Raw genomic sequence first — 10,064 nt, forward strand, 5'->3', positions numbered from 1 at the left:
AAATCATTTGCCTCATTAGCAGAAACCTTATGAGGATGCCCTCTATCACTACTTCTATTCAACATTGTACTGGAAGTCCTAGGCAGAGCAATAAGGCAAGAAAGAGAAATAAAAGGCATCCAAATTGGTGAGGACGAACTATCTCCATTTGTAGATGATATGATCCTATACATAGAAAACCCATGAAACTCAACAAAAAAATTACTGGAAGTAATAGAAAGGTTCAGCAAAGTGACAGGATAGAAGGTCAATATACAAAAATCAGTTGGCTTCATCTACATCAACAAAGAGTCCTCTGAAAAGGAAATAAGAAAAACAAAACAATTTGCAGTAGCTACTTCCATAGAGATACCACCTCAGAAACCCAAGGAGGGGTGGCTATAAGTTGGGGCTGACTCAACGGCACATTACAATGGCAACAACAACCAAAAAGATAAAATACTTAGTAATAAATCTTATCAGAGACACAAAATATCTATACAAAGAAAACTACAAAACATTACTACAAGAAACTACAAGGGATCTACATAAATGGAAGAACTTGTTCATGGATAGGAAGACTGAATATTGTGAAAATGTCAATATTACCCAAAGCAATCTACACATTCAATGTAATCTCAATCCAGACATAATAACATTTTTTTTAAGGATATGGAAAAAACAATTATTAATTTCATATGGAAAGGAAAGATACCTCAGATAAGCAAAGCACTGATGAAGAAAAACAAAGTAGGAGGTCTCACACTGATGGATCTTAAAACCTGATATATAGCCATAGTAATTTTAACAGCATGGAATTGGTACAAAAATGGACAGACAGACCAATGGAACAGAATCAAAAAACCAGAAATAGATCCATCCATCAATGGACAGCTGATTTTTTGACAAAGGATCAAAACCTATTAAATGGGAGAGAGATAGCCTCTTTAAAAATGGTGCTGGCCAAATTGGATATCCACTTGTAGAAAAATGAAACAAGATCCATACCTCACCCCATACAAAAAACAAACTCAAGTTGGATCAAAGACTTAAATGATAAACAGAAAACTATAAAGTTCATCAAAGGTAAAATTGAGGCAAATCTGGGGGCCCTAATTTCTAGCATAAACAGATGATCAAGCATAACCCAAAATGCACAGGCAGTGGAGGAAAAGCTAGATGACTGGGACCTTTTAAAAATTAAATTCTTATGTGCATCAAAAGACTTCTCCAACAGGGTGAAAAGAGGACCTACAGAGTGGGAAAAAATATTTGGCTATGACACATCTAAGGAGCTCTGTTGGCGTAGTGCCTAAGGTATTAGACTGATAGCCAGAAGGCTGGTAGTTCAAACCCACCAGCCACTCCTCAGAAGGAAGGTTGGGCAATCTACTTCTGTAGGGATACTACCTCGGAAACCCAAGGAGGGGTCGCTGTGAGTTGGATCTCACTCGATGGCAGTGTGTTTTGTTTTGGTTTATGACATATCTGATAAAGGACTTATCTCCAGAATTTATAGAAAACTTCAAAACCTCAACACCAAAAGACAATCCAATTCAAAAATGGGCAAAGGACATGAACAGACACTTCAGTAAAGATAATATGCTGGTGGCCAACAAACACATGAGGAAACATTCACGATCATTATATTCACAACAAGACAGAAAATAACAAATGCTGGTGAGGGTGTGGAGAGATTTCAACTCACATACACTGAAGGTGGGACTGCAGAATGATACAACCATTGTGAAAAATGATATGATGTTTCCTTAAAAAACTAAAAATAGAAATGCCATTTGATCCAGCAATTCCATTGCTAGAAACATATCCTAAAGAGGTGAGAGACAGGATGCAAACAAACATATAAACACTCCTGTTCATCACAGCACAATTCACTATACCAAAGAGATGGAAACAACCTTAATGCCCATCAACAGAAGAATGGATAAACAAACCATTGTACATTCGCACAATGGAATACTATGCTACTTTAAAGAATAATGAAGAATACACGAGTTATCTCACAACATGGATGAATTTGGAGGACGTTGTCGTTGTTGTTATGTGCTGTTGAGTTAGACCCTACTCCTAGCGACCCCTCCTTGGGTTTCTGAGGTAGTATCACTATGGAAGGAAGATGGGGCAATCTTGCCCCATCTTCCTTCCGAGGAGTGGCTGGTGAGTTTGAACCGCGAGCCTTCTGGTTAGCAGTCAAGTGCCTTAAGCTACCAAAGCTCCTTTGGAGGACATTATGCTTAGTGAACTAAGTCAATCACAGAAGGATAAACATTGTATGAGCCCATTATTGTAAAAAATCAAGGAAAGATTTACTTAGGGAAGAAAACTCACTTTGTAGTTTACCAGGGTTGGGAAGGAAGGAGAGGGAAAAAATTTTGGACTAGGTGAGGGTCACGTGTCAATTTGTGTGAGGGGAGGGATGGTATAGAAAGATTTTGTGACCAGCATGATGATATTGGGGAAAGGAAGGACACTGAAACATGCACATAAGATATAGACAACAGAGGCAAAGAATAGTATATGCACAGTATTACATTAACACTAACACCAAACACCGGGCTACAGATAAATGCAGACAAGTCAGAAGATCACGTGGAGGTTGGCAGGCAGGAATATACCCTAGCCCAAAGATAGATTTAGCTGACCATAATTTTACATATGCATTTGTGCTATGAAACTAGCCACACACATAGAAGCAACAGAAGACAGAATTGGAGTAACCTCTCAGAGACAACCATACACCTTGAAAGAGAAAATCACTGGGCTTGCAGACTCAGGACCATAGTCTTGGAGAGCACCAAGCTCAAATGGCACAACATAGTACACAAAAATCTTGTTCCACAACCTACTTTGGTCTTAAAAGCTTTTGGGCAGTCACCTAAGATGCAATTATTGTTCTCCTCTCACCTGAAGCAAACCAGAGTGAAGAAAATCAAGGCATCAGGAAACAGTCCAAGGATATGGCAGACCCTGAAACCAGAACTATGTGGTGCCTGGCTACCAATGCCAACCACTCCAAAGAGGATCAAACCTGAAGATCCTGGAATAGAGTCGAAGGAAAAATGTAGAACAAAATCCAAAAACATAAAAACGACCAGATTTACTGATCAGATAGAGTCTGGTGGAACCCCCAAGACTATGATCCTGGGTTACCCTTTGGGCTTAGAATTGGACTCACTCCTATGGATTAGCTCTCAGCCCAACAGTAGAAAGATGTACATGCAGAACACCTATCCTAAGGCAATGCACCTACCTATTCTAGGGAGATACATCCCTTAGAGCAATTGGCCATAGGTCACCAGACGGATAGCATTCACATAGAGGGAAAGGTGGACAGACAGGAGTGCATAGTTAAAAAGGGCACAGGAGAGGGGGCTAGTCACAGGGACAGGAGGGCAGGAGAGTTGGTTATGGTTGGGGATGGTAATTGGGCATGAAATCAAATGCACATAAACTGTTGAATGTAAAACAAATTTTGCTCTGTAAATTTTCACTCAAAGCACAATAAAAAAAAAAAAAAATACTGTGGTTCACAAGGGTCAGATCCAGGGGCCAACTGAGTGGCAGCTGACAACAACACAGTTGCATTTTATGAATATTTGAGATTTATTCATTATGACTTGAAGTTTTTATTTTGTGTTTTGTAGACAATTTTTTCAGGGCTTAGTATTTACTGTTGTTATTGCTGTTGTTAGGTGTCATTGAGTCAGTTCCAACTCATAATGACTCATGTACAGCAGAAAGAAACACTGTCTGATCCTGCACAATCCTCACAAACACAATCAAACACAATTGCTACAATGTTTGTTGCAGCCACTGAGTCAATCCATCTCATTTTGAGAGTTGTCTTCTGTTTCACTGACCCTCTAGTTTTCCAAACATGTCTTTCACCAAGGAGTAGGCCCTGCTGACATCATGGCTAAAGTGTATGAGACAAAGTCTCACAATCCTTGCTTCTAAGGAGCATTCTAGCTCTACTTCTTCAAAGACAGATTTATTCATTCTTCTAGCTGCTCATGGTATATTCAATATTCTTCATTGACACCACAATTCAAATGCATCAATTCTTCTTCAGTCTTCTTCATTTATTTTCCATGCTTTTGCATGCATAGTAGGCAATTGAAAAATACCATGTCTTGGATCAGGCACACCTTACTCCTCAAAGTGGCATATTTAAGTTCTAACACGTTAAAGAGGTCTTTTGCAGCAGATTTGTCCAATGCAACATGTTTAATTCTTGATTGCTGCTTCCATGGGAATTGATTCTGGATTCAATTAAAATGAATTTGACAATTTCAGTATTTTCTCCTTTTATCATGATGTTGCTAATTGGTCCAGTTATGAGAATTTTTATTTTCTTTACCTTGAGGTGTAATTTGAGATTTGTTCATTTTGAGTTTGAAGTTTTGTTTTTGTATTTTGCAGACAATAATATTTTTCAGGGCTTAGTCTTTGTTGTAAGCCTATGAAAAGCCCTGAGAACTCAGCACAGTGCCCAACCTGCATAAGAGGTGCACAGCCCTGATTGAGAGAAAATAGAATGAGATGAGGCACAGAGACAGAAACACATTAGGGGACAGATGGTCAGAAATTAGTGGCAATAGAGAGACCTGAGGGGTAGTGCCCACAATGTCTAACACTAGCCAGCTTACAACCTCCATGGAGAAAGAACTCTGAAGTGGGTCCGGTAGTCAGTGGAGTCTTCAGTATATCACAGTTTAGCAGGACTAGAAGAGGAAGTCTTTAGTGGGAAGGAAAGTGATGCCAAATATTCTCTCTCCCATGATGTATTCTTTCCCTTTTCTAATCTCTTATCTTTACTTTTTCTACACAGTTGGAACAACAGAAGGGCCTAGATCTCCTGCCACAAAGAACTCCTCATCCTGTGGAAGACATAATGAGTTCTTGATGAGACTTTAAATCAAGAAGTAAATATAACTTACCTCACCTTCATCAGCCTGTTGCACTTCATTTTCATTCCCAAATTGCAATGACATAATTCCCATTATCCCAATTCCTGAAATCTTAGTCTAGATCTACTCAATGATTTACAAGAATGCTCGTTATTTTTTGCTCTAGCACAAGTCCCCAGTTTCCTCCACTCTAACCTCCTTGTCTTCCTGTCATACTACTGCCTTTCTAACTACACCTTCATGAGAGGCTCTTCTGCTGAACTCAGCTATCTTATACTGGTGCTTGCTGCTAATAGTCTCATTCTGGCTGTGGGCAGGGGATAATGGTCTCCCTTTTGTTAATCCTTTGAAATATGGACCAGGACATCTCCAGCCCCAGAGATCATCTTGTAACTTTTAATAAGACTCTATTGAAAGTTAGGGAATAACAGATGTATAGCAGACAGCAACTCACAATTCTTGTTAGAATTAACTATGTCAAGAGACTGTGGGCCCAAATATGACCTCAGAGACCCTTTCTAGGCCAGCTGTGTGTCTTGTCTCTATTAACTGGCACTGTAAAGAAGACAACTTCTTTTATTCCCCAGGCCAAAGCTATCTCATTCTTATTGCAGAAGTAAACATTTCTAGGATTATTTGAAGTTCCCTTGGGACTGTGGTATCCATCCTAGCAATTGATCTGATGCCAAAGGTTATGCCAGAAATTCTACAAGACTCTCTAGAAGTCAAAGAATATATTTTTCAAAGGCTGCCTTAACCAAACTGATTGGTTTGATTGGTGTCATATGTGGGACAATAGCAATTCAACCTAACATGTCTTATACCAGCTTAGTTGGGCTCTTTATCACAAGCTTTGCTCCAATATTATGTAAGAAACCTGCACATCATCTTTGCCATAATTTGGTTATTACTTTTGATTTCCTGCAGGCAATTGTTTGAATAGCACACACTATGATACCCAAATTCCTTTTTCCTCTATTTTGTGCACACACACACACACACCTTCTTCCAAAAGAAATTACAGTTCCAAGTATTTGTTCTTGTTAGTGGCCATAGAGTCAGCTCAGACTCATAGTGACCTTCTGTATAACACAATAAAACGTTGTCCAGTCCTGTGCAATCCTCACAACTGTAGGTATATTTGAGCCCATTGTGTAGCCACTGTGTGAATCCATCTCATTGAGGGTCTTCCTCTTCTTTACTCATTCCCTACCTTACCAAACATGATGTTCTAGTCCAAGGATTTGTCTCTCCTGATAACATGTCCAAAGTAAGAAAGATGGATTTTTGCTATCTTTGCTTCTAAAGATATATTTGAAAAATCTGCTGCAAAAGACCTCTTCAAAGTATTAAAAACTAAGATGTCACTTTGAGGACTATGGCACAACTGACTCAAGCTATGGTATTTTCACTCATCTCCTAAGTATACGAATGGTGGACAACAGAAAAGGAAGACTGAAGCACTGATACATTTGAATTATGGTGATGACATAGAATACCGAATATACCATGGACAGCTAGAAAAATAAAGAAATCTGTCTTGGAAGAAGTACGTAATGTTCCTTTGAAGTGAGGTAAAGGTGTAAATATAAGACAAATTTAAGAAGAAATAGGTGTAATTTCACAGAGGCAAAAGTCTACCAATTCCTAAGCAAAATATTTAGTACTTGAAATGTGTTTTTACATTATTTGAAAAGATTCCATTGGTTTCTTGTTTGTCTTTCCCTCAAATCAGAAAAAAAGGCATTTGCCTTACATTTGCCAAAGTAAAAGGGCTAACTCCACTTCTTTGCCCAAATCAAAGGGCCATGCTGCTTCAAAACTTAATTACAATCTCTACTTTAAGAAACATATATGTTTATAAATTTTTCTGTCTTTCAAAGAAAAATCATCTTGATATTAATTCTCCACTGGAAACTTCATTATTAAAGAGTAGGTCATTTAGTCCAGCTCTGCTCTAGGCCATAGGGGAAATTCTCTAAACTCACTTTCTACACTTACTCTTAGTTAGAATAGTAATGCCCAGATGGCTAAGATAAGAAGTGAATGTAGAAGAGAGGGAACAAGGAGAGACCTTAGACTAAGATGGCAAAAAAGAATCCTCTCCAACACATGTCAGAACTAACATTTGGATGGATACACAACCTCAATGCAATGGCTGCTCAAAAAGCTTGTGTTCACCTAGGAAACCATCATAGCAGAGTATACAATTATCGCAGAACAAACTTCTACTTAGCTGTATAGAAATCATGCCTAAGAAGTATCTAGTGTACGTACCTCCTGCGACATTTAGCAATGAATGGAGAATGGTTGGTGATTTCATGTCCTGACCAAATGTCTTCCTTCAGAGACTCAGAAAACAGGTTAGTAGCATTAAAATGGCATGGGTACAGCAGAAATTCAACAACAAGCCTTTTATAGCAGTAGAAACCATATTTCACTTTAAATTAGTCTTGCGTAAACCACAAGAACACACAATTCATATAATCACTTTGAATCCAACAGTACACTTAACACTTCCACCACCATCCACTTAGCTATACAAAAGTTGGACAGCTATGGGTAGATAAATTCCTGGGAGATTATTTTTGTTACCTCATATCATTTTGTGCATAGCTGTAACATCACCACCGAATTTTCAATAGTTAATGAAGCCTGTTTCTATTTTCTTGTATATTTGATAGGTGTTTAAGGAATAAAATAGCAAAATTTTAAAAGTCATTTTCAGAGTATTTCTCTTGTCAGGTCTGTTTCAAGAGAATGATTTTTGGGGGTATCTACAGTAAAATCCTGAAAGACATGCAGCTGAAGTTTTAAGTAAGAACTTTCAATGCAAAGTACAGTTCTTTCCAAGAACAATCAGTAACTGATAGCTAACAGAGACACCCTTTAAGCAGTCTCCCTTAGGTCTCACCTTTCCATCAGACTTCAAGGTCGAAATTGTGAATGGAAGACTATCATGCAAAACCCTCATCATGAGTATAGGCTATATAATATATATTATATACAAGTATACATACTCTAAAAAAAATAAAAATCTCACTGCCATGGAGTGGAATCTGACTCATAGCGACCCCTCCTTGGGTTTCTGACATGGGATGACTATGGAAATAGATTGCCCAATCTTCCTTCCGAGGAGTGGCTGGTGAGTTGGAGCTGCCAGCCTTCTGGTTAGCAGTCAAATGCCTTATTCACTACACTGCCGGAGCTCCTATTATATGTACTATAAAACTCTCTCTCTCTCTCTCTCTCTCTCTCTCTCTCTCTCTATATATATATATATATATATATATATACACACATAGTTCCAACCCACCAGCCACTGTTCGGAAGGAAGATGGGGCAATCTACTTCTGTAGTGATACCACCTCAGAAACCCAAGGAGGGGTCGCTATGAGTTGGGTCCAACTGAACAGCACATAACAGCAATATATATATATATATATTACATACTGGAAGGTTGTGCTATCTGCATATCACAGGGTGTTATTGAGTCTTCTTCCAATCCTGATGCCATGTCCTTCTTCATAGAGTCCAGCTTCTCAGATTATGTGCTCAGCATGCAGATTGAATAAGTATGTTGAATAAGTATGGTGAAAGAATACAATCATGATGCACACCCTTCCTAATTTAAAACCATGCAGTATCCCCTTACTCTGTTCAAATGACAGCCTCTTGGTCTATGTACAGATTCTTCATGAGAACAATGAATTGTTCTGGAAATTCCCATTCTTTGCAATATTATCCATAATTTCTTATGATCCATACCATCAAATGCCTTTGCATAGTCAATGAAAGACAGGTAAACCTATTTCTGGCATTCTTTTCTTTCAGCCAAGATCCATCTGACATCAGCAGTAGTATCCCTCATTCCACATCCTCTTCTGAATCCAGCTTGCATTTCTGGATGTTCCCTATCAATAAACTGCTGCAACTGTCTTTGAATTATCTTCAGTAAAATTTTACTTGCATGTGATATTAATGATACAGTTTGACAATTTCTGTATTCTGTTGGCTCATCTTTCTTTGGAATATACACAAATATTGAACTCTCCCCATCAGTTGGTCAGGATTTCCAAATCTCTTGGCATAAACAAGTGCCTCTAGCACTACATCTGATCATTGAAACATCTCAATGGGTATTTCGTCAATTCCTGGAGCCTTGTTTTTAGCCCATTCCTTCAGAGCATCTATGATTCTTCCTATGACCATTGTTCTTGATCATATGCCATCTCCTAAAATAGATGAACATCGACCAATCCTTTTTAGTACAGTGACTCTTTGTATTCTTTCCATCTTCTTTTGATGCTTCCTACATCATGCAATATTTTGCCCACAGAATATTTCAACTTGGGGCTTGAATTTTTCCTTCAATTCTTTCAGCTTGAGAAATGCTGAGCATGGTCTTCCCTTTTGATTTTCTAACTCTAGGTCTTTGCACATTTTGAAGACAACACTTTGTCTTCTCAAGCCGCCCTTTGAAATCTTCCCCTCAGCTCTTTTATTCCATCATTTCTTCCATTAGCTTTAGCTATTCTTTGTTTAGAGTAAGTTTCAGAGTCTCTTCTGACATCTTTTTTGGTCTTTTCTTCCTTTCCTGCTTTTTTAATGATCTTTTGCTTTCTTCAAGTATGGTATTCTTGATGTCATCCCACAACTCATCTGATTTTTGGTCACTGGCATTCAGTGTGTCAGATCAATTCTTCAGATGGTCTCTAATTTCAGGTGGAATATAATCAAGGTCATATTTTGGATCTTGTGGATTTGTTGTAATTTTCTTAAGTTTCAACTTCAACTTCAACTTGCATATGAGCTACTGATCTTATTTTGACGGAAAATATTGAGCTTCTCTGTTATCTCTTTCCACAGGTGTAGTCTATCTTATTCCTGTGTATTCCATCTGGTGAGGTCTATGTGTGTGTGTGTTGTTGTTGTTGTTAGGTGCCGTCAAGTCATTTCCAACTCATAGCGACCCCATGCACAGCAGAACAAAACATCACCTGATCCCGTGCCAGCTCCATGATCCTTGCTATACTTGAGCCCATTGTCACAGCCACTGTATCAATCCATCCCATGGAAGGCCTTCCCCTCTTTCATCGACCCTCCACCTTACCAAGTATGACATCCTTCACCAGGGAATGGTCCCCTCTAACA

Source organism: Orycteropus afer, unplaced genomic scaffold (genome assembly GCF_000298275.1).
Source record: "Orycteropus afer afer isolate SDZICR_OR568_19922 unplaced genomic scaffold, OryAfe1.0 scaffold00276, whole genome shotgun sequence".
In the NCBI taxonomy this organism is placed as follows: domain Eukaryota; kingdom Metazoa; phylum Chordata; class Mammalia; order Tubulidentata; family Orycteropodidae; genus Orycteropus; species Orycteropus afer.